This window comes from Amblyomma americanum, chromosome 8 (assembly GCF_052857255.1).
Source record: "Amblyomma americanum isolate KBUSLIRL-KWMA chromosome 8, ASM5285725v1, whole genome shotgun sequence".
Classification (NCBI taxonomy): Eukaryota; Metazoa; Arthropoda; class Arachnida; order Ixodida; family Ixodidae; genus Amblyomma; species Amblyomma americanum.
The window spans coordinates 84243123-84268778 of NC_135504.1; the positions used below are offsets into that span (position 1 = coordinate 84243123).

The window sequence follows — 25656 nt, forward strand, 5'->3', positions numbered from 1 at the left end:
GTAGCGCGCCACCGAAGACCTGCTTCACAAGCATTCAGCAGCAGCGGCACCGCAGGAGCTGCTATCATGACCCTAGAACCTTCACCTTAAATTGCAGGAGCCGATTCCGTACGCCATGCCTGGATGAGCTACCGAAGAATGGCTGGCTATCGGAAACATGCTATGGAAACTGGCTGCTAGTATCAACGTATCTTCTGACGTAACCACCCAACAGCTATAAAAGTAGCGCGCCACCGAAGACCTGCTTCACAAGCATTCAGCAGCAGCGGCACCACAGGAGCTGCTATCCGGACCCTAAAACCTTCACCTTAAATTGCAGGAGCCGATTCCGTACGCCATGCCTGGATGAGCTACCGAAGAATGGCTGGCTATCGGAAACATGCCATTGAAACTGGCTGCAAGTATCAACGTAGCTTCTGACATAACCACCTAACAGCTATAAAAGTAGCGCGCCACCGAAGACCTGCTTCACAAGCATTCAGCAGCAGCGGCACCACAGGAGCTGCTATCCGGACCCTAAAACCTTCGCCTTAAATTGCAGGAGCCGATTCCGTACGCCATGCCTGGATGAGCTACCGAAGAATGGCTGGCTATCGGAAACATGCCATGGAAACTGGCTGCAAGTATCAACGTAGCTTCTGACGTAACCACCTAACCGCTATAAAAGTAGCGCGCCACCGAAGACCTGCTTCACAACCATTCAGCCGCAGCGGCACCGCAGGAGCTGCTATCCGGACCCTAAAACATTCACCTTAAATTGCAGGAGCCGATTCCGTACGCCATGCCTGGATGAGCTACCGAAGAATGGCTGGCTATCGGAAACGTGCCATGGAAACTGGCTGCTAGTATCAACGTATCTTCTGACATAACCACCCAACAGCTATAAAAGTAGCGCCCCACCGAAGACCTGCTTCACAAGCATTCAGCAGCAGCGGCACCGCAGGAGCTGCTATCCGGACCCTAAAACGTGGACCTTAAATTTCAGGTTGTTTTTTTCGTTTTTTCTGACATCTTTTGCATTTTTTTCTGGTAGCCGCTGCTGCTGCCTGCTCGGTCTTTCGTGACGATAGAAAAAATGACTGACACATGTCTTGCATGCAACGAAGAGCTTTCTGAGGATGAAGTGTTTCTAACGTGCTCGGAATGTCAGTATATGTATCATATTGGCATATGTTCAGGGGTAAATGAAGCCGCGTACAAAAAAGACAGAAAGTGCAGAAAAAGCATAGAAATGCCCAGCATGTAAAACAGCTAAGGCTCGAAGCAACCACAGTGGTAAGAAACAAGCGAGGAACCGGAAGCAAATCTTGCAAGTGAAATTGTGGATATTCGTCTCGTGATCACCGAAGTACTTGAGGTTAAGTCAGAAATTGACACACTAGGAGAGATAAAGACCACTGTGGGTGCTATTGAGCAGTTTATGCAGGAAATGTCTAGAAAATACAACCAAGTTTTGACGAAAATGAAACAGAAGGATGCACACATCTGCGCTCGGAAAGCGAGTGGAAAAGCTCGAGGCTCAGATAACAGAACAAGAAAACCAGGAATTAAGGCAACAAGTAAACGAACTAGAGCAGTACGGCAGACGTCAAGATTTAGAAATACTTGGGCTGCCCCACCATGATAATGAAAACTTACTGGAAAGGCTTAATGTCTTGGCCACTGATCTCGAGCTTCCGCTCCTGTCCGACGCAGATGTTGAGGCTGTTCATCGATTGCCCTCACGATCTATCAATGACGATGAGGTCGGGGAGAGTGCTAAGAAGGTTGCACCTGTTCTTGTACGCTTCGTATCCCGTTAAACCAGAGACGCGTGGCTTGCAAAAAAAGGATAGCTAAAGGAAACGAAATCTAAAATATTCTTCAATGAAAACCTGACAGCACAGAACAAGGCGCTCTTTTTGTAAAATAATGGAAACGGCGAAAGGAAAAGAGTATGAGTTTGCGTGGCTAAAGAATGGAAAAATGTTTGCTCGTCGCGGCCCCCGCAGCCGAGTTATCAGGATTAGGACGAGAAACGATCTGTATAAGATATGTTGAGTAACGGTCGGTACGCGCATCGCGGTAACTGATAGCACTGACACCCTTGAAAATGACAGTCCAGTTTACTTATTCTTATCATGATGGTGATTCGTTCAAACCTTCAAAGCACCTACGAGAAAAAAAAATAAATTTCCTTTAATGCATATAAATGCTCAAAGCCTTAGGAATAAACAGGATTCTGTGGAAATCTTCCTAAATGCATTAGACCATAAATTTGAATTTTTAGCTTTCACTGAAACTTGGTTCACCAACGATTATGATGCTATACAGTTTCCAGGAAACAAATGCGTATCAATTTCACGGAGAGATAAGAGAGGGGGGGTGTGGCTTTTTATATAATGAACTACCTAAATTATGCCACCATACAAGAGTGTCTCATGTTAAAGTGTGTTGGTACCATATTTGCAGTTGTATACAGGCCGCCATCTGGATCACAGGCTGCTTTTCTAGCATTTCTTGAAAATATGTTCGAGCAGTGCATGCAGCTTAATTGCCTGTAGTTATTTGTGGTGATTTCAATATCTATCTTTTATTACTTGATTCTAATCAGGAAAGAATGCTTGATATTTTTCTCTCGTTTGGTTGTGAAAATGTAATACATATGCCAACTAGAGTGACAGACATCTGCCATACTTTACTAGATGTGTGTTTTACAAGCTACAAAAAGGATGATGTGCAAGCAGGTGTACTAAAAGCTGATATTAGTGACCATTTACCTATTTTTAGGTTCTTTAAACCCTAATGTACACCGCAGAGTAATTCCAAAACATGTGACCCATTACACAAAGAATCATTAATGAAGTTAGGACCATAATATTTAGAAACCTAGTAGCAGAAACAAGCTCGACAGACGTTTTTCAACTGTCTGACCCCGTCGCAGCATATGACGTCTTTATTAAAACAGTTACCGAGCTCTACAATCAAGCCTTCCCTAAAGTAGAATTCAAAAAGTCTAAAAAAGCCAGAAAGCCATGGATAAATGCCTACCTTCTGAAAATAATTAGAGAGCGTGACAGACTATTTGCCTCTTTTATCAGAACGAAAAGTATGGATTGTTTGACCGAATATAAAGGAATTCGTAATAAGTTAAGCTCTGATATTAAAAAAGCCAGGGTTAGTTATTACGAACATAAGTTTACTGACATCTGCAACAACCCTAAACAAGTATGGAATAAGTGAACAAGTTAATGTCCAACAACAAAAGAGACGGCATCTCTGAACTTGTTATAAATGGTGTGCCTTACACAGGGGCGTCGCTTGCTGACAAACTTAATGAGCACTTTCTCATATCAGGGGCTTCAAGTAAATCTTATTCAACTAACTGTGATTTTACAACGTATATCACGTCTAACATCCAAAGCTCAATGTTTATGTTTCACACTACAGAATTAGAAATCTGCACAGTAATCAAAAACCTAAAGAAAAGCAGTGCATGTGGTGCTGATGACATAACCATTCAACCTATAAAATCCATCAGTTACATGATTAGTCAGCCACTTACGCATATATGCTACCTGAGTTTGCGTACCGGAAAATTTCTAGATAAATTAAAGATTGCTAAATTCTCTGTCATACACAAGGAAGGTGATAGAAACGATATAAATAATTATAGGCCAATTTAGGTCCTAACAATCTTCTCGAAAGTAGTTGAACAAGTTTTAAACATAAGGCTACTAAACGTCTGCAAGCGAAACGATATCATCGCCGAGCAGCAATATGGATTCCAGAAAGAGAAATCTACTGAAATGGCGCTAATAAAAATTAAGGACAAGATAAAAGACAATTTTGAGCAAAAAATATATACAATAGGTGTGTTTCTAGACTTTAGGAAGGCATTCGACTCCATTAAGCAGCCTATTTTACTGTACAGGATATACAATTATGGCATTAAAGGAACGGCTCTCACATTAATAATTACCTCTTAAATCGTCAACAGTACACAAATATTACGAATGCAATGTCCAGCTTAGGTAAGTAGAGTACGGAGTTTCGCAAGGATCAATCCTTGGGCCGCTGTTATTTCTGCTTTATTTAAATGATATCATTAATGTGCCGTCTACACCAGAAATAATACTGTACGCTCATGTTACCAATGTATTTATCTGCGGACAAGATCTAGAAGTCCTCCAAGTAGAAACCAATGTATGGTTGGAAAATTTGTCGACGTGGCTCCACGGTAATGAACTAGAGTCAAACACTAAAAAAACTAAGTACATTATATTCCGCGCTCGCAACAAGTGTATAAAAAAAGAAATACTTATCCAATTTCGCGATGAATCTATCGAACGTGTAATATCACACAAATTTCTTGGTGTCATATTTCACGAACATCTAGACTGGTCACCTCACATTGAAAAAGTTTGCATTGATATCTCTAGGTCCATTGGTATCATGTATAAAATAAAGGACCTTTTGCCTATCTGGCTAAAGAAACAACTATAATACACACGGGTACATTCGCGTTTCCACTATTGTCTTCCAGTCTGGGGCACAACACCTAAAACAAGCATAGAAAACATATACCTATTACAAAAGAAATTTTTGCGACTATTAGATAATGCGCCATACCTTAGCCACACAGCCCCATCGTTTAGAAAACACCACCTGTTTACGCTGTGGAATGTTATAAACAAAAATATAGCGTTAGCTATTTACGTACAAATGCATTCAAATCCTACCGTTTTTGTCATCAGTATCTAACAAAAACACACACCTACAACACCCGGCACATATGTTATAACAAGGAAAAAATACGTACAAACTACGTCACTCAGAAACTTACCTAGAGAATTTCCAGTTTTTTAAATGTTCACCATCCTGCTGTAAGCATTATCCAGGAAAGTCAGTCATTGAAAGATTTCAAAAATAGCATCACTATGTCTCTGTTGGCACTGCGGGCATGACCACTCTTTTCGTTCTTATTCTGTTGTTTCTCACAATATTTACACAACTGTAGTACATAAATGTTAAATATGAAATAACTCCAGTTTCAATGTCAACCAATCCACTCTGTATTTCCTCGTTTGGTGTTTATTTTATGCGCTGAATGTATTGTGCTCTCGACTGGGAGCAAGAAGGGCGCAGACTCTTTGTCAGGCATCCATTTGCCTTTTGGTCTGCGCCCTAGGCAACTGTACCACACGTTGCCTGAATAAACTCTTTGACTCTTGATTGTGAGTACGCCACCCTCCGAGATGAACTGGTTCGAGACAGACTGGTCGTCGGAATTCAAGACCAGAAATTGTCAGCCAGACTGCACCTTGACACTGATCTTCCTCTTCTGAAGCCGCTTGAGAGTATCAGGCAGGTCGAAAGCGTTCGTCAGCAGAAAGCCGCGCTTCACCCCAAAACGCTGACCGTCAACGAAGTTGCATCAGGTAGACAGCAAATCAGGCACCTCACGAATGCTACTCGCGTCAGCGACGGTCGAGAGCACTTTGATACAAGGTTACATCCGCGTCCAGCTGACAGCGTTCCGACATTGTGCCGTTGGTGTGGGAAAGACCGACATCCGAGTTCACTGTGCCCAGCGCGGACGCGGTTATGCAGGGGCGGCCAAAAAGGGGCCACTACGCGTCTGTCTGCATGCCACGCCGGGTTGACATCGATGAAGCATCGGACCCCACAGCGAAGGTGGATTTATTGGAACCGCCTCGTCCTTCGAGTTTTCTTCAAGGCCGTGGGAGAGAGTTGCAATGGACTTGTTTTTCTTCAATAGCCACTGGTGGTTAATTGTGACTGATTACTACTCCCGATATCCTGAACTTGTTCGTCTGGAAAAGTTAGCTTCAGGTATAGTAATCACACACTGCAAATCAATTTTCGCCCGCCATGGTATCCCAGAGGTGGTGGTCTCCGACAATGGTCCGCAGTTTTCGTCCTCAGACTTTACAAGATTTTCTCGTGAATACGGCTTCCCGCATATCACCTCGAGCCCACACTACCACCATAGCAACGGACTCGAAGAACCTGCGGTGAAAATCATCAAGTCTTCATTGAACAAGACCCAGGACCCGTACCTGACCCTCCTATCCTACAGGCCATCACCACTCAAAAACGACTACAGCCCCTCTGAAGTACTAATGGGGAGGCGGTTGAGGACAAAGCTTTCCGTCACTTCCGGAATGCTGGTTCCCCGCTTGCCAGATGCCTCCAACCTCCAGAATTTTCAAGAAGAATAATACCGTGCGCAGTCTCTCACTTCATAGTTTTTATGCCCTGAGGCAATAAACAACGCTTCAAAAAAAAAAATACCGTGCGCAGCAGCGTCGAGACTACGACAAGCGACATGGCGCGCGTCAGCTTCCACTTCTTCGCGAGGGGGATGAAATCTGGGTCATGGACCTGAAGAGGACAGGGAACGTGCAGAAGCCCGCAGACGAGCCTCGGTCCAACATCGTGGACACTGGAGATGGCACCCTGCGGCGCAATCAGACCCATCTTGTTCCTTTTCCTAAGTCTGGGAGAGGAGGTGGAGACAATGAGACATCAGGAGGTGAAGACAGTGAGGCATCTGTGTATTCAGATGCAGAGACATAGTCCCCCCTGAGAATCAAACGCGACCTGTTTGGACGCCTTATCGCACCATCACACCAGGAGTGGATGCTATGTAATTCCCCCCAAGAGACTCTCCTATGTTTCAGGGGAGATGTAGGCAGCAGCCACATGCAGTGGCTAGGCCGTCTGCTTGGCTTGGTTGAGCTTGGCTGCACTGCGCTGCTGCACGCTCGCGCGAGGCTTGCGGCGGCTGGCACGCGTCTGGGGCTCGGGCTGGGATTTGCCTGGCTGGAATAAAGCTGTCCGGTTGGCGTCTCAATGGTCCTGCTTTCCTCCATTCAACAGTTAGCTTCCTGGGGCCTCTTCACGACACTTGGTTCCACAGTCCATACCGAATGCAGACCAGGTCGTCGGTTATTCCAACTCACAGGGTTTTTTTCGGACCACCCTGCTACTATCCGTCGAGTGTTTTTCACGGCTTTTCAGACACGGGAAGTATGTGTGGTGTGATTCGACCAGTAGAAGCTTAGGTCGGCAGCCTATCCACCCTCCGGCTCTCGGCGCTATGACCTAACACCTCCGGGGGGGGCCAATCTGTGCTTCCATACAACCAAACAAGCACTTGTTTTCTCCCCTAGTTTGCTCCACACCTACTGACGAGGAAGTGTTTAAGGCAGGGCTGACCGGAGCCACATACCAAGAACGTGGCTTAGGGTGAGATGACCGGGGCCTACTCCGCTGTTACTTTACAACATCGACGGTTTTCGCATAGGTCGTACTAAATACCCCTTTTTCGGCGTCCCGCGACGGCCCATACGGCCCCGTGGCCGGCCTAAGACGGCTTCCCCGAGGCGTCGGTTAGAGCCCGGCTACTATGAACCCCCGCGCAGGTCGGGTTTCTCAGGAACCAGAAACCGGCGCGTCGGTAGCAAGACGTGCAGGCCCGCGTGCGGAGGGAGGTAGCATGCATTTGAAAACCTTTTGCAATCTTTACGTGCCTTCCGTGCCAGATTCCATGGGTCCAGCCTGGTAATATAACCAGACCTGCCTCCGCTCAGGCATCGGACCTCATGGGCGCAACTGGCCCTCACAGCTGCGTGGGAGTCGCTGCCACTCCCATGAGGTTCGCATCCCCACAGGATGGGTCCCGGCCAAACACATCCATACCACTGGCGTTGCACCGGAACAAAGCCTAATGGCCGAAACTACGCCGGCCCATATCCGGTGGCGCGGGGGAGGGGGGCACGAGAGGCCGCTGACGAGACCAGGAAGACCTCATTCTTAGGTTGACACCTACGTCTGCCTGCACGGCTCCTTGGGGCGTGAAAATATGCAACCAACCAACCAACCAACCAACCAACCAACCAACCAACCAACCAACCAACCAACCAACCAACCAACCAACCAACCAACCAACCAACCAACCAACCAACCAACCAACCAACCAACCAACCAACCAACCAACCAACCAACCAACCAACCAACCAACCAACCAACCAACCAACCAACCAACCAACCAACCAACCAACCAACCAACCAACCAACCAACCAACCAACCAACCAACCAACCAACCAACCAACCAACCAACCAACCAACCAACCAACCAACCAACCAACCAACCAACCAACCAACCAACCAACCAACCAACCAACCAACCAACCAACCAACCAACCAACCAACCAACCAACCAACCAACCAACCAACCAACCAACCAACCAACCAACCAACCAACCAACCAACCAACCAACCAACCAACCAACCAACCAACCAACCAACCAACCAACCAACCAACCAACCAACCAACCAACCAACCAACCAACCAACCAACCAACCAACCAACCAACCAACCAACCAACCAACCAACCAACCAACCAACCAACCAACCAACCAACCAACCAACCAACCAACCAACCAACCAACCAACCAACCAACCAACCAACCAACCAACCAACCAACCAACCAACCAACCAACCAACCAACCAACCAACCAACCAACCAACCAACCAACCAACCAACCAACCAACCAACCAACCAACCAACCAACCAACCAACCAACCAACCAACCAACCAACCAACCAACCAACCAACCAACCAACCAACCAACCAACCAACCAACCGAAGGTGTACGCTCTAAGAATCCTCAGTTTAACAACGCAGTTTTTACACAATACCTGTCTCTGAAATACTGCGGCACGTCTCATATACGGTGTGCTCAAGCGGAGTGTGATGCTGGCATGATGCACCTGGCGCTATCTCGGGATGCGACCAGAAAATATGGAGTCAGTATTACGGGCGCAGTCCATCGCCCAACGTTGCTGTAGCTGACAGGAAGAAAGAAAGGAAGGAAGGAAAGTGCACGGGCCTGCCTTCTGACTCAAGCCGAGCCACGCTGGCTGCCGCGTGCTGAAGGTAGGAGAGGTAAAGGATAGGAGAGGAAACAAAGAAAAGGCGTCGCGCGCTAAAATAATAGACCCACAGGCCCCGGGCCGATCCCGGAGGCAGTGAAATACCGGGCCGACCCGTGCCAGAGTGCGTCCGGCACTCCACCATATTTCAAAAAATAAGTTTAATATCTTGGGTCCAAGGACCAGCAGCAGATATTAAATCAGGTATCAGGTTTCACTATCCCTCACTCGAGTTTTTGTGCCGCCTGAGGCATGACCTTGGCTCTCCCTTTAATGTGCTTTCATAAACAAGGCCACTAGCTTCACATGAAACAAAGAGAGTTTTTGAAATTCTCTAAGAAAGAATACTTCGCATTTTCTCAGCGACTGTTATGCTCTCATTTCTGTCATCACAGCCGTGTCATCATAACCATTCAGCCGCCGATTCTATGCCATTTTTTTTTCATTTAATGCATGGCTTCTCCACCGACGGCGAGGAGGAGGAGGATAAAACTTTATTTTACTGTGGGGTTTTGGGGCATCGTCGGAGATGTTCTCTCCTTGGTTTTATCCCCAGGGGTCTTCTCTGTCGAGCTCGTTCAATTTTAATCAGTGGTCGGTTGCCGTCATTCCAGGGCGTCGCTGGCCACTGCAGCCGTTGAGCTCGCTGTACCAGACATTGCTAGCCCTCCTAGCTGTGAGACCGACAGCGAAGAATTCCATGCATAGACCACAAGCGGAGCGAACCGCATCTGGGAATATATTGGCAAATATGCTCAGATAAGTGGCCTCTACAAAGCAGTGCTGAGCGTGCCTCGACCGCCCAAGCCGTCGCCTCATTTGTCAATAGGTCCCTTCTTTTCCCTTCGTTAACAAACCCACTTAACCAACAAACAGCCTTCATCATCCCCGTCTAAATAAACAATTCATTTATTCATTCATTTCACCATTGGCTGAAGTGACGACATGGCTCGCATTTATTGCCTGAAGCCTAGGGAGTTGTGTCGCAACGCATGCAATGACGAACAGCGGGAAATTCAAAACTGCACCCGTGTGCTGTGCGATGTCAGTGCAGGGGAACGAACGCAGCCGCCGCCGCGAGAGGACGTCAGTGCATCGGCACTGCCAGTTTTTGGCTGGAGCCACGGATCTTCGACTGCAACCCCGTCAACACAGCCGCGTTTGACTTCCCGAAGTCGACAGATACCTGTGCATACCTCTCGCACACAGGTGGGGCAAAATTTGGGCCTTTTAGGGCCGATCTTCGCTTGGGTATCGTGGCGGCGGCGCTAGGCCTAACGCCTACGCCGGCGCCCGGCCAGGAGTGAGTCGCCCACCCGCGGCAAGATGGCTTCCCCAAACCTACAACGTGGCTACGACCCGGACGCTATGGCCTGGTCCGAGGTTCGAGCAAATCCAGCGCCTGATAGCCCGGACTCTGCGCCCATCAAGAACTTCAAGTTATTCAAGCTAGTAGAACGCCGCTCCCGCAAGCGGAACGCTAACTCCAAGAAAGCGGACGCCACGTCGCCAGGCCGCTCAACACGGCACAACGCTGCTGCGCGCGCTGCAGCGCTTCACGGTGGGCCCCAGGGACATGCTTGGAAACCAAAGCCGCTTCCGCGGCTTCATCCCGAAGACATCGTTATCATACTGAAGCCCCGGGTGACCGTCGCTCTGAAGGATGTCTTTCAACATGGTGAGCTGGGAGCAGCGTTCGCGGCCAACCTGGGCACCAAGGCCGCAGCATCGCTCAGCCTGCTCCCCACATGGGAGCAAAACCTGATCGTGGCAGGCATCCGAGAGCCGCACGTCGCCGACAAGCTACTGCGGGACTTCGAACTAACAACACCGTAAGGCCAGCTCTCTATGTACGGCCACTTGAAGCTCACTGGTGACGTGTGCCGCGGCGTCATCACCGTGGCCAAGCACGAGACCAGTGAGTCCCTGCAAAACAAGATCCAGTGGCGTGCTGGAGAGCTTGCCGATATCCGCAAGCTTGGAACATCAGACGTCGCGGCGCTCACCTTCGTGGGCACGGTGGTGCCGCGATACGTTCATTAAACTCAGAAGTCACCCTTGTACGTGCATATAAGAAAACGATCCCGGCCTGCGTGCGGTGCGGTACTGTGGGACACCGAGCGGACACATGCCCCTGCCCGGATCAAAATTGTGGCCTTTGTGGCCGTGCGGTGTCGACCGTCGACGGGCTGAAGACACCGCATGAGTGCACTCCGTCCTGTGCAGTCTGTGGGCAAGCCCACGCCACCAACTCCCGGGACTGCACGGGGAAATTCAGGCAGCTCAAGGTGCCCGGCCGCAAGGCTAGGCGCCCAGAGCTCCCTGGAAAACAGCGACCTGGCCGGCAGCCAAGTCATCCCAATTCAGGTGCCGGTGGCGGAACGCGGCGTGGGGCTGACGCCATCGACAACAAAACGTCATCATCATCATCCTCGGTGAAGTCACCGCCCGGGAACAAGACTACGCCCCCATCGCCACCGCCCAGCGGCAGGAACGCTGGCCACTTCCCAGCGCTCAAGACAAATGGCGCTGCCGGCGCCCGGGCATCAGCGTCTCAACACGGCAAACAACAGGTGAGCAGCTGGGCTGAGATCGCCTCCTCCTCATCCCATTCCCCCTCCTACCCAGTTACAGTCTCCGCACTCGACGCGGAATACAAAAAACAGATCGACGTGCTCCGGGCACAGAATGAGCTTTTGCTCAACAAAATTCAAAATTTAGAATCAAAATTGGCGTCCGCCGCTCCTAGCCCGTAGAACTCGGACGCAATGGAAAGCGACGCGGAGATCTCGCCTGCCCTCGTGACAGCCATCTCCGCGATGGAGGAGCGCTTAACCTCTAAATTACGATCTATGATCGAGACCGCCATGGACCAAATCTTGACCAAGGTCACACCTGCCGTCCCCGCGGTAGTATCAAAACACATCTTGGACAACCCCCGCCACCTCCGTCGGACGGGGCCCATTAGGGACGTATCCCGCCCTTCAAAATTCAACTGTCTGATTACTGATTCGGACAATGAGGAGAGCTGCCCCGCACCTTCCATCATCACCCCCTTGATGGCGCAAGTAGCTGGCTCTGGGGCAGCCAATCCCTCCTCATCCCCCTCAAGAATTTTAAATCATGGCGAGACACCTCATTCAAAGGAGTTCCGCCATCTCCAATTCGGCCATATCAACGTCCATAACACAATGGAACTGTAGAGGCTTTAAAAACCGCACTAAGCGGGCCAATTTCCGCCTCTACCTTGAAACCTTCGAGTCCCTACCAGCCGTGGTTGCCTTCCAGGAGCCAGGCCTGGGCGCCACACTTTCAAATTACACGACGTTCCAACAGGATCCCGCGTCATGTCTTCTTGTTCACAAAGCCTACACAGCCAACTTAGTGGATCTCGACCTCAAGCTCGAGTATTCCTATGTAATGGTGACTATCCTACCACTCCGCCGCAGGGACCCGCCGTTGCATATACTCAACGTGTACTGCGCTCCCAAACTCAAGCGAGTGACTTTTGCGGACCTCTTTAGCCGCGCGCTAAGAGTAGCGGGCCGCGATCCCCTGCTGATAGCGGGCGACTTTAACGCTCCCAGTCAGCTGTGGGGGTATCGCAAGGAGGAGTCGCGCGGACGTAGGCTGGCGGAGCTTGCGTCCACGTTGGGCCTCACCCTCCACACGGACCCCGTCCACCCAACACGGCTAGGAAACTCCGTGACACGGGATACGTGCCCGGACTTAACCTTCACTCGCAACATACGACACGCAGACTGGCTCAACACCGAGGAGACCCTCGGTAGCGACCACTGCATCGTTAACACTACACTACGCACACGCCCCCTCAAGCGTCCCAGAACACAAGCCCGTATCCCAGATTGGACGAAATTCAGGAAAAATTTTAACTCACTTAATAATACACCCATTTCCGCGCAAGGCTACACAGCATGGTCTCAACAGCTGCTGGCACACCTTTCCTCGCATGAAACACACATCCAGCTCTCAGAGGCGGTCACGGACGTGGATAACCACCTTCTACACCTCTGGGAAGCCCGTCGCAGCCTCGTCCGCCGTTGGCGACGCCAAAAACACAATAGAAAGCTTAAAGCTCGAATTGCCGAGCTTACCCAGAAAGCGGCAGAGTACGCGGCCCAACTCGCCGACTCCAACTGGGTAGATAGGTGCAACACGTGGCGTCTCTTTCGAGCCCTAGTCGACCCAACCCAAACACGAACCGAGACACAAAAACATTTGCAGCGTGCCATGCACGCTTTTCCCGGCAACACGACTCAACTGGCACAGAAACTTCGGGACCAGTATCTGTGTACAGCCCAAGACCACCGTGGATCTGCGTACTCTTATGCAGGCAGAGAAAACGCGGAGCTGGATCAACCTTTCCAGCTCCATGATCTGCGGACGGCTCTCGCCAAAATGAAACGGGGCACTGCGCCAGGACGGGATAAGGTCACCGTCAAGCTTTTGACGAACTTGCCCGACTTGGCATACCAGTCCCTCCTGGAATACGTCAATGCGATTTGGCGCGGGGACACCCCTCTGCCAATCGGATGGAAAATGGCTTTGGTTACTTTTATTCCTAAAGCTGGCAAACCAATTGACACAGATAACCTCCGCCCCATTTCTCTCACCTCATGTGTGGACAAACTAATGGAGACGATGGTGCGGGATCGGTTATCTACATATCTTGAACACAAACATGTCTTTGCGAGCACCATGTTCGGATTCCGCCCACACAGATCCGCACAGGATGTCCTCCTGCAACTCAATCGGGAAGTCCTTGACCCCCTCGAATGCCCCCATAATGACCGGGTAGTACGCGCCTTGGATCTTAAAGGGGCATTTGATAATGTAACACATGAGATCATACTCACTAACCTAAGTCACACCGACTGTGGCCTCAACACATTCCGATACATAAGCCAATTTTTAATGGATCGTCATTCCTACATTCGAATTCAAGATAGAGAGCATGGCCCTTACCTACTCGGGACGCGGGGAACCCCTCAAGGCGCGGTACTTTCCCCGCTGCTCTTCAATCTGGCCATGATGCACCTGCCGGCCCAGCTGGGTGGTGTCGCCGGCGTGCAGCACGCCCTGTACGCCGATGACATCACTCTGTGGGCCACACAGGGCAGCACAGGGGACATTGAAACCAGCCTGCAAACAGCGGCGACGATAGTAGACCGCTACGCCCGCCGCTGCGGTCTTCAATGTTCCCCTCAAAAATCGGAATTTGTGCACCTCCGCCCCTCACAGAAGTGCACAACTAAAATATCTCTTTCTCTCGAGAGTGGTCCCATACGCGAAAGTGATGAGATACGGGTACTCGGACTCTACATCCACAAACACAGGCGGCCAGACACTACATTGGCCAAACTCCGTAAGGTGGGGGACCAGGTGGGCCGCATGGTCCGCCGGGTTTCCAACAAACGCGGAGGGTTACGAAGTAAGGATGCCTAGCGGCTGGCAAACGCCTTCGTAACTAGTCGAATTCTCTATTCGACTCCTTATCTCCACCTACGGAAACAAGAGGAGAACGCCCTTGAGGTCATCCTTCGCAAAATTGTTAAACGCGCCCTTGACCTCCCCATCACTACTTCAAACAGCCGGCTTATGGCCCTTGGGGTGGTGAATACTTTCCGGGAGCTCCGGGAGGCGCACCTTACAAACCAGTACACGCGCTTGTCGCTGACGGAGTCGGGTCGCCGCCTTCTTGCTCGACTCCATTTCCAACACATCCCTCCAATGGAAGACAGGCTTCACATCCCGGAAATGTGGAGACGTGCCCTCCACGTGCGGCCTCTTCCAGCAAACATGTCACATGAAGACCATAATGGTCGGCGCCTGGCACGAGCGGAAGCGCTAGCCCGATATTATGGCAACAAAACAGGTGTATACTACGTGGACGCCTCCGGCCCTCACCACGGGGGATGGTACACGGCCGTGGTAGTTCACAACAGCAACACAGTTAACGGCCTCACTTTCAGAGCCCGCAGTGCAACACAAGCAGAAGAGGTCGCGATTGCTCTCGCGGCCTCACATTCCAATTCAAAATACATAATCACCGACTCGCCAGGGGCCTGTCGGAACGTCGAACAAGGCTGCACTCCCTTCCTAGCCTATCGAATATACCAAAATTGCATACGGGATACGGACCCCGCACACCGTCACCTCATTTGGGCCCCTGCTCATCAGGGATTGGCAGAAAACGAGGCACCAGACGCAGCCGCCCGCGCGCTCTCTCACCGGGCTGTTTTCTCCTCCCCACCTGATCAAGAACCCGATGTTAATCCGGTCTATACGTTCAAAAATATCGCAACCTACTATCAAGATAGCCATCGCCTTTACCCTAGCCCATGTAAAGGCCTCAAGAAGGCGGATGAGCGGCTCCTTCTCCGCCTCTTCACCAATACATTGCTGTGCCCGGCAGCCCTAAAACACTTCGACCCCTCCTTTAGCGGCAACTGCCCGCACTGTAGCGCGGTGTCTTCGGACACCTATCACATGGTGTGGGCCTGCCCCTCCAACCCGGCCATTCCCCCCATCCCCAACCCAACCCGGGAGGAGTGGGAGGCGACCCTGCTCGGCTGCCACGACTTACAGGCCCAACAAGCCTTAGTCGGGCGCGCCCGGGCGGCGGCTACAGCCACTGCGGTCCCAAACTAGGGACCTCCACTAGTGTTTGTAAGGATCGGTCCCTTACGGGCTGATCCAAACACCTCCTGTCCGTTCTGAATAAATGTGTTCACCACCACCATGTCAGTGCACGTTAAAGATCCCCAGGTGGTCGAAATTATTCCGGAGCCCTCCACTACGGCACCTCCTTCTTCCTTCACTCCCTCCTTTATCCCTTCCCTTACGGCGTGGTTCAGGCGTCCAACGATATATGAGACAGATACTGCGCCATTTCCTTTCCAGAAAAACCAACTTTTATTATTATTATTATTATTATTATTATTATTGATTCGGTAAGGAATCTTTATATTATACTGGCCCAGTTTTTTCGAGTTACTTTAAGGAAGGTTCTTGAGTTTGCCCGAAATTAAAGCGAAACGTCATGTATGATGACCTCGGTGGTAATTTTATAGCGCTAGCAGGTCTGAGTAAAAAATAAAATTGAAAATTGGCTTTCAGGAAAAGAAATGAAGCAGTAACTGTCTCACATATTTCGGTGGACACCGGAACCGCGCCATAAAGGAAGAGATAAAGGAGGGAGGGAAAGATAGGGAAAGATGAAAGGAAGAAATGGATGCCGTAGTGGAGGTCTCTGGAGTACTTTCGGCCACCTGGAGATCTTTAACGTGCACTGACATCGCACAACATATGGGCGCCTTTGCAGCCGGGTTGTAACCCGGAAACTCCGGCTCAGTAGCCGAGCGCCCTAGCCATTGAGAAACCGCCGCGGGTTGTCTTAGTCCAGCTTCCCCGGTGTCGCGTAGCCGTCGTCATCGGGCCCTCAGAATGCTCGGTCTCCTCTCTATTTTCCCACTTCAGGACGGGAAGAGGGAAAAGAGAGAGGGCAAAGTAGAGCGGAAGAAGATAATCGGGGAGATAATCGGGGAAGAAGATAAATGTCTCACTAAGCAGCTGTACGTCGTCTTTTAGCAGTAGTGGGCGCCGCAGTTGATACAAACTGACAGTGCGCTTATTGCGTACGACTCGAAAATCAGCGACCGCAAGAGTAAGCAACCCGCCGCGGTGGCTCAGTGGTTAAGCGTTCGGCTACTGATCCGGAGTTCCCTGGTTCGAACCCGACCGCGGCGGTTGCTTTTTTATGGAGGCAAAACGCTAAGGAGCCCGTGTGCTGTGCGATGTCAGTGCACGTTAAAGATCCCCAGGTGGTCGAAATTATTCCGGAGCCCTCCACTAGGCACCTCTCTCTTCCTTTCTTCTTTCACTCTCTCCTTTAACGCTTCCCTTACGGCGGGGTTCAGGTGTCTAACGATATATGAGACAGATACTGCGCCATTTTCTTTCCCCGAAAAACCAATTATAATAAGCTTGAAGCGGTACTGGAACCACCACCGGTGTAAAAAGAGCAGATTAGCATTCTTCGTACGCAGGCTAGGACATACCTGTACCGTCGTCGGGCAACACGTTCATATCCCAACTCCCCAGAACACTAAGCCTACCTCTCCCACTATTTCTTTTAATGTCCATCAGCCATACAATCTACAATTCCCACATTACCCTATGGCCACCCCTTACTTCGTGGGGTGCTTGGCTCACATCGGCCCACCTACAAGAGCACCTGGTGCTCGTGCGACGAGGTCGCTACCGACTTAGCGGCTGACACAAAGCATTTCATTTACATTTCATTTATTTATAGGGTCCTCCCTGATCGCGGGCTATAACAGGAGTGGGTAATGTGGTACAAAGAACAGCAATGACACAAACATTGAAACTGGCACAGAAGTCGGGACATAAAGCGTTCGCCACTTACACAAAATAAAACTATGGCACATAATTCATCTGAAAGGTAAAACGTTGTGCAGCTGCAAATAAAGTGTCTTTTCTCTCACTCTCTCCTTTCTCAATGCCTTAGACTGTCGCCACAGATTGTCAATTCGCCATAGACTGTCACGCGGCGCGCTTGATGTCTTAATCATATCGAAAACTGGGTTTGAGGAAATGAAAGGCACGGTAACATCTCACTTCTCGGTGAACAACTGAAACTGATTGCATATCACGAAATAAAAGGCGCGGTAATTGTCTCAGTTCTCGGTGGGCACCTCAACCGCACCGTAAGGTAGGGAGGACGATGATGAAAATATTTATTGCAGTACAAGCAGAGGGTGGGGAAGAGAAGGGTGGTGTCGTTAGTCCGCCACTTCATTAGCGTAAGTTGCTGCCCTTGCTCGTCCAATGAGATGATGTTGATGTCTTTCTGAGCTACCACTTCCGGCGTTGGCTGAGTAATAATATAAATGACGGTTTTTTTTTTACCATATGGTATTGTTCGGCTTCTCCCCGCATAATCTGCATTTTGATTCGATCGAATCCAGGGTGTAATCATGATCTCTTCACACCAACCATGATCGGCTTTCGGCCCCACCTATCTACATGTGATACTATGCTTCAACTCAAGCATCAACTCCTTGACAGCTCGGGACACCCATGTCATCCCGGGCCTCGACGCCTCCAAAGCATTCGACAATGCTCAGCACACTGCTTTTCTGTCCAACCTCCAATATCTGCAGGTGGGCGAAACTCTACGCCCACGCTTTCCTTACGGATCGAACTGCCACGTTCACTGCCGGCCCTCACTGCATATAGAGGATACCCCGCTGGGCAACAAGAGCATGCCGCAGGGGTCTGTCCTCTCTCCGCTACTTTTTAACATCACTAAGATGGGCCCTCCAGCCCAGCTTTTCCGCCACGGGGGCCTCCATCATAGAATTTACGCGGACGACGTCACCCTCTGGATAGCGGGCGGTAGTGACGGCCTTATTGAATAAACTCTCCAGACTGCGATCAAAACATTCGAAGACTACCTATCAGACAAGGGCCTTAAGTGCTCAGTTGCAAAGTCTGAGCTCTTCCTTGTACAACATACCGGCACGTGGAAACCCCCCACCCCACCAGACATCCGCCTCACTATCAACAACCTTCCCGTGCCTGCGGTCGACACTATCCGCATTCTTGATCTCCACTTCCAAGCAAACCGAGCCAACAACAACACAATACAACGCCTGCGTCGGTACACGCAGCAGACAACCCGTCTCAAACGGCGCGTTGCCAGCAAACGGGCATGCATGAAGAAGGTCAATCTCCTTCACCTTTTTCAAGCATTTGTCCTCAGTCGTATTGCTTACACTACGCCCTATCTACGTCTCATGCTCACGGAGAAGCACCGCCTGGATTGCCTTATCCGCAGCAGTGTTACAACAGCCCTTGGCCTCCCTTTCTCTACTCCCAATGACAAGCTCCTCGCCCTTGGCATCTCTAACACGAGTGACGAGCTGACTGAGGCGGCTCTCCTAGCCCACAGCCAACGCCTCTCACTAACGTCCGCAAACAGCTCTATCCTCGACCAACTTCGTATCGCGCCCCTCAGTCCGCCATCTTCATTGGCCAATCTCCCATCTGCCATCGGGGCCAACATCAACACTTTCTCTCCTCCGCTACATGCATCCCACTCATCATCAAGATCGACGAGATACCCGAACCAAGTCGCTCCAACAGCGTCATGCGGGCCGACTTGATGCACTTTACACGGACGCGGCAGACCACCATACTCGGACAGCTGCGACAGCGGTAGCAACAGATGGGAACGACTCCGCATGCCTCCTGCGCGGTGCGCACTCCACATATCACTACAGCCGAATGGGTAGCTATTGCTTCTGCACTCTCCACTTCCGAAGCTAAGGTAGTAATCAGCGACTCACAGCGCGCCTTTCTGAATTTCACCCATGGCGGTATTTCAATCGAAGCGTTTCGCGTACATGCATTGAATCCGCCTAACACTTCACCCTCCTGCTATGGACTCCGGGCCACCTGGACCTAAAGGGTAATGCTGGAGCGCACGAGCTCCCAAGCAGCACAAGCAATTGGCCCAACATTGGAACTGTATTGGCAAAGCTGGCCCTACAAAGGACCAGGATGGGACCATCCTGTTGCAATATTGGGCCGACGACCTGTGCTGCTTTGGAGATAGCTCGAGGGCTCACTTTCCGAGCACATCATCATCCAGCCTCCGACATGCCCGCCCTGGTCAGGATGTACCCCTAATCACTTCACGCGAACTCATCATGATCCTCATCATCATCATCATCATCCTAACTATGCCCACAGGAGGCCTCTCCGATGCCTCTCTAATTAGCCCGCAAACTTCTTAATCTCATCCGTCCAACTAACTTTCAGCCGCCCCCTGCTACGCTTGCCTTGTCTTGGAATCCACTTCGGTACCGGTAACTTAAATGGACACTGAGGAGAACCCTATCAATTTTTTTTGGTAGCAAAATCTGATAGTTCGACATTTTATGGCTTTGTTGCCGCTTGTCCTGGAGCGAAAGATGCATTTATTTCAAAGAAATTTGGATTCGAAGTTGAAAAAGCTTTTCCCGCCGCTCCGATTCAAACTCGAGGACTCTTATGACGTCACGGAGAACTCTTATGACGTAACATGACGGAGTGACGTGAAACGTGACGTAAACGGAGACTCCGTGATTTCTGGTACTCGCGGTGCGGTCTAGCAGCTGCCGAAATTAAATCTACGGCCGCCGCACGTTGAAGGCATCTATCGGGGGTCGCTAACTTCGCTTCGTTTACGTTTGCACCGGCGTCTTGCCAGCGTTACGATGGATCCCATTCCCGAACCCGACGACGTAGTTCTCGCAAAAACTGCGGCCTGCATTTCAGCGACCTCAGCCCCACAGAGCGTGCGATGCTTTTGAGGCAGCACGGTTAGGTTAGGCGCCGCAGGGTCGTTTCCCCCTTCCTCAGTGAGCAGCCGTTGCAAACTAAATATCATAACCCCAGTGCGGGGTGTCGCGAGGGGCCAGGACAAGGTCGGCGCCTTGCGCCCATCGGAGGCTGGCAGGGGCTTTGGGGCCAACGGATTGTGATTCCTTAAACGGCGCGGTTGCACGGCGCAGCAGGCGTCGTCGAGGTCTCCCACGGTTGCAAGGGCCAAGTTATTTTTTGCCACAAAAACGGATGGGTGCTTAAGGGAGGTCGCGTATAAAGTCGGCGGCTTGAAACTAGAGCCGGCGCACGACTCTTGAACGGCTTCAGCTAGATCCAACGGGTCCACTGGATCTGGCTCTCTCGCTCTCTCGCATGCACCTTCAAATATGTGCTGTGAATGGATTGAATTAGCCGAGCTTGAAAAGAACAGCTCCGCCCAACTGCCGAAGCTATTGAATTACGTCACAACGCGCACCTCACCGCGGAGCCGAATCAGTCTGGCCGGGCCGGCGGCGGCTGGCGCACTCAGCACGAGAGACATGCTCCAAGTCTCGCCCCCCCCCCCCCCACGCTTGTACTTGCGAGATTGGCCTGTGGCGGCGATACCTGTATTTTGGTTCTTGCTATTTTATACCTTACAAGAGCTTTGTTTTCAGTAAGAGCGGCGTTTTTGTGATCAGGAGCTGGTATATTCTATCGATACAAGCCAACTTCAATTTCTCCTCAATGTCCCTTTAAGAACCAGCGCTTATCTTGCTTTCGCAGCACATGCCCTGCCCAAGCCCAATTCTTCCTCTTGATTTCAACTAGGATGCCATTAACCATCGTTTGTTCCTTCACCTACTCTGCCCGCTTCCGGTCCCTTAACGTTACACCTTTCATTTTTCTTCCCATGGCTCGCAGCATTGTCCTTAACTTAAGCTGAACCCTTTTCGTCAGCCTCCATGTTTCTGCTCTGTAGGTGAGTACTGGTAAGATACAGGTGTTGTATACTTTTTTTAGGGATATTGTTAAACTGCCAGACATGACCTCAGGGAACCTGCCATATGCGCTCCACCGCATTCTTATCTTTCTGGTTATTTCCCTCTCATGATCCGGATCAGCTGTCACTACCTGCCTTAAGTCCTTTTCCATTTCCAGCCCCTCGCTACCAATTGTGAACCGCTGTTCCCTAGCTAGACTGTTGAACATTACCTTGCCTTTCTGAATGTTAATTTTCAGGCCGACCGTTCTGCTCTGCCTGTCTAACAGTAACGCGAGCTGCTCCAACACTATCGTCTTTCTCGCCAACACTATGCAGGTCCGCACCCACAACTTACAAAGACGGAGGCCCTCCATTTGCGCCAACTCCAAACGGACACTTTTTCGAATCCCAAGAGACACAGGCCACACGCCGACCCTGAAACCCTGGCAAGTGGCACGTAATGGTTGATCGCTAGAGGTTGATCACGCAACGAAGGCTGCAATCTATTGCTGCAGTGCCGCGTGTCTGCAGTAGCGTTGTCAGCGCTAATGCGTGCTGCCCACATCTCTCTCTCTCTCACCTACGGCACAAACGTAAAAGAGCGATTGAGGCGTCCATTGACCCAGGGAGCCAGTTAAGCACACTTCTTTTCCTCAAAATCATCGGAGTCTCGAACGTTGCCAACGCTAACGCCGATGTAACGCCGATGAACACAATGAACTCCGACAGCTTTTGCTTTGTATGCATAATTTTGAAGCGAAAGCTTCGCTACGCTACCTCGTAACGATTTCGCGGTGCTTGCGGTTTTTAAAGCGAAAGCTTTAATGGCCGCGAACTTGCGATTTCGCAGTGGCGGTGCTCCGAGGAGGCACATGACGTCACAACGCGCCTCGATTGCTGCGGAGCCGAACCGGTCTGGCCGGGCCGGCGGCGGCTGGCGCACTCGGCGAAATAGAGACATGCTGGAAAGAAATGAAATGAACGGCGAAGCAAACAAGGACACTAACAAGAAAGAAAGAGACACCACATGCGCACGCTTCCAACTGTTTATTGCGCGGAAAGGTGGCATATTTAAACATTCAGCTCAAGCATGTCACATCGCATTATCGCTCCGAACCCAACACGTGGAAAAACAAAGCATCAACATCAGGAAAACGAACAGGAAAATTTAACCCCTGCAGAAAAAAGTAACAGATGCTGATAAAAGGAATTGAAAACTGAAAGGAGGGGGCCATCTCTTAGCAAAAGCAGTGTCACACAATCGTAGGAATAGCAGAGTCATACATGAGAAGAAAAAGCAGTCAGACAGAAAAAACCAATAACAAATAACAATCGTAGCAAAAGCAGAGTAAAACAAAAGAAGCAAAAGCCGTCAGAAACTGAGAAAACAACACACCAAAAAAACCCAATAAACCGAATTAATATTTAAACAGACGGCCGCTAGAAAAGGAGAGACATGCTCCAAGTCTCCGCCAGTGCGGGCAGTGCGCCAAAGCCGCCGAACGCGTCGGCGGTCAAGCGCTGTTGGAGTATAGAGGGTCTCGCTTTGGCCGACGTGACGTTGCCGTAAACGCGCCCTAACAGAGCCTGCGCTTAACCGCTAACCAACGTATCCGGTGGTGGCATCTATGGAAGCCACTGAAACCCCCCGCATACCCACTGAATTAAAAGAAAAAGCCTGTGCCGAGGCTCGGAATCGAACCATGGCCTTCGGCGCTTTAGGCAGAGACTCTACCACTCCGCCACGACGGCTTGAGCGTTAACCTTGAATGTAATGAATGCACTCTTCCGATGCTGAAGGCGCCGCGCTTTCGCTACGTATATTCTGGCCTAACAGAGCTAGGCCATCAGCAATTTTTTCATTCATTGAGTGCGCGTGACCTGTTTTTTTTTACGCAGGCCTTGAATATCTCCGACGCGTGGTGCCTCCAACTGCAACTTCTTCCACGCCAACGGCTTTTCGACTGAGCGAGCTGTATGCGCTGTCGCGTAGTAATGTTTTCTCTCTTTCCCCGCGTGGCGCGCTTGGCGGATCTCGGCACACCTGAAGCCTGCATCAGTGTGGCAGTCGGTAAATAAATACAATAAGTTCTGCAAAAAATGTGCACCTTTCTTTTGATAATAGATTTACCCCCACAGAGGGGGCGGGCCGACCCTGGCTATAGTGCAATGCCAGGGCAACCCATGGCGCCGCGGGAGCAAGCCCCACAACAGCGCCCACTCACAAAAATTACTTAAACATCTTCGACCCGGTGCGGGTCATATCAGATATTAAGCTGACAAGAACAGTTTCTACAAGCAACCTAAGCCATAAGGCCGAGAAGCGATATCTATATTCGGTACAGACATTAGACCCACCAAGAACGTACCCACAAGAAGTGCAAGCTACAGATGACGAAAAATCCACATTTATGAAAGCAATAACTTATGAAATTGCAATTTCAAAGCTTTCGTAAATACTGCGTTCACGTACGCCGCCACCTTTTATTTGAAAGTAGCATTCTGTTCATTTGTAGACAGCACAATAAACTTGCGGGTTTACAATGACGGCTGCTTGAGAAAGTGCTGCTGCTCCCTGTCGGCGCACAGGCGCGTCCTGCCTGTCGTACCACGGCCGGTCTGGAGGGGAGCGCGCGCTTTTCTTCTTACGGCCTTCGCAATGGGTCTGTTTCCGCCTCCCGCCGCACCTCGTTGGGGTCGCCACTGCCCCACCGCTCCAGCGCTGCGACCGCCGTTCACTCCGAACGATAACGCGCGCTCGCTCCCAGTTCGGCCCGCGTCAGTGGTAACCGTCAAGTCTATATTTTGCTCCTTGCGCCTTACGCAAAGGCTGCGTAGTCAGCCCCTTTGCCATGGGAGAAATCTGAAACAACGGATTAACGTTTGCGCGCTCTCCCCTTGAGCCCGACTGTTTATGGTGGAACGCATGCTTCGAGCACTGACGTCAACACGTTGTGCCCTTATAATTGGCTATAAAGCGAGGCTTTCAGCTTGTAGAGTTCGTTTTTCGGCAGGTTCTTTATGAGTGTGTAGAATGATATGGGGCATGTAATACTTGGATGGGAAGTTTCAAAGAGTAACGGATTCTGCAGAACAAATATAACTCCTGAAATTTCAAGCACAGCTGCTTTAATTTTGCACAACAGCGGCATTAGCGAGAATTCATGGTGCTACCCAGGAAAACGCGTCATGCCATTCACCAAAGGAACGATTATAGACGGAACACAAGCACGCGACGTCCAACATCTCTTCTTGGGAGCGCATTTTGAAGTTTGGCGGCGTCTCACGACCACCTCCGATGACAACGCAAAAATTAAGTCTGTTGTGGACAGTAACTGCAAGCATGAACTAACTGCCAGCAAAGCAAAATTAGGAACTGCACTCTGTCTTAATAAAATCGGCCTTTACGAGCGAGCAGACTTATCTGAGAGGCAATGACTACCAGCTTTGCATTATTGTCCTGCCTATCTGTAGCCTCGTCATCGCTTTCGATAAACCTCCCGTGAGCATGAACTTTCCTCACGTCATTTAAAAAACAAAGTAGCACCACAAAAAGAAAATTTCCGCAACTTAACGGAGCTCCACTAAACTTCACAGCAATGCGCGTTATACCAGCTGGCTTAGCTTACAATGTAAGGAACTAAAAATGAACATTGGCAATGCTTACATGCTAGTAAAAGTCCCTGAATTTAAGACAGTGGAGGGCATTGGACTGCAAATGCATAATCTGACGTCTTTCACAATGTTATTTAAACCAAATATTTTAGGCAGTTTCAGGACACGCGGCAGGTTGAATATACGTGGACAACTAAATGTGGCGCTCTTTATGGTAGTTGAAGTCACACATTGGGCATACATACTGTCTGAAATTGCAACACTCAGTACGCGTCAATATCTGAGAGGCAATGCCTTCGTAATTCCATTACAAAATCCTGTCACCATGCTCTCAGCGACAGTTTCCAGTCTCAGCTCTCCAGGATTAGGCTTGCCGGGTACCCAAGTTGCACGATAACAGAGGCCTGCTCTCGTTTGCTCAAGTGGGTCAAACAGCAGGACACCCAGAAGACACGTGACAAGCAAAAATAAAAACAGAAGAAAAAAATTGCTGTTCTTCCATACCTACATTGCATCACCCATGGGCTGAAAAATGTGGCAAGTCGGTATGAAGTTAATGCAGCAATATCAGCTCCCATAAAACTAAAGCAGGTATGTCCGGCCATCCAAAGGGAGAGGGAACCGTCGAAAAAAACGAAAGTTTGTGGCACCGTGCACAGAGACAAGATCGTCGCTTGTCGCAAAGGGGTTGTGTACCTGATTCGGCTCTCCTGCGG

The 25656-nt window shown here is 50.3% G+C and overlaps 1 protein-coding gene and 1 non-coding gene across 2 annotated transcripts in view; both read right to left on the bottom strand.

The window, feature by feature from the left end:
- dachs (unconventional myosin-IXb-like dachs) overlaps positions 1-25656 on the bottom strand; it is a 487807-nt gene that overhangs the window by 342479 nt on the left and 119672 nt on the right. The window lies entirely within an intron of this gene.
- On the bottom strand, positions 23465-23653 carry LOC144102879 (U2 spliceosomal RNA). The gene has a single exon (XR_013308257.1). It is a non-coding gene; the product is annotated as a U2 spliceosomal RNA (small nuclear RNA).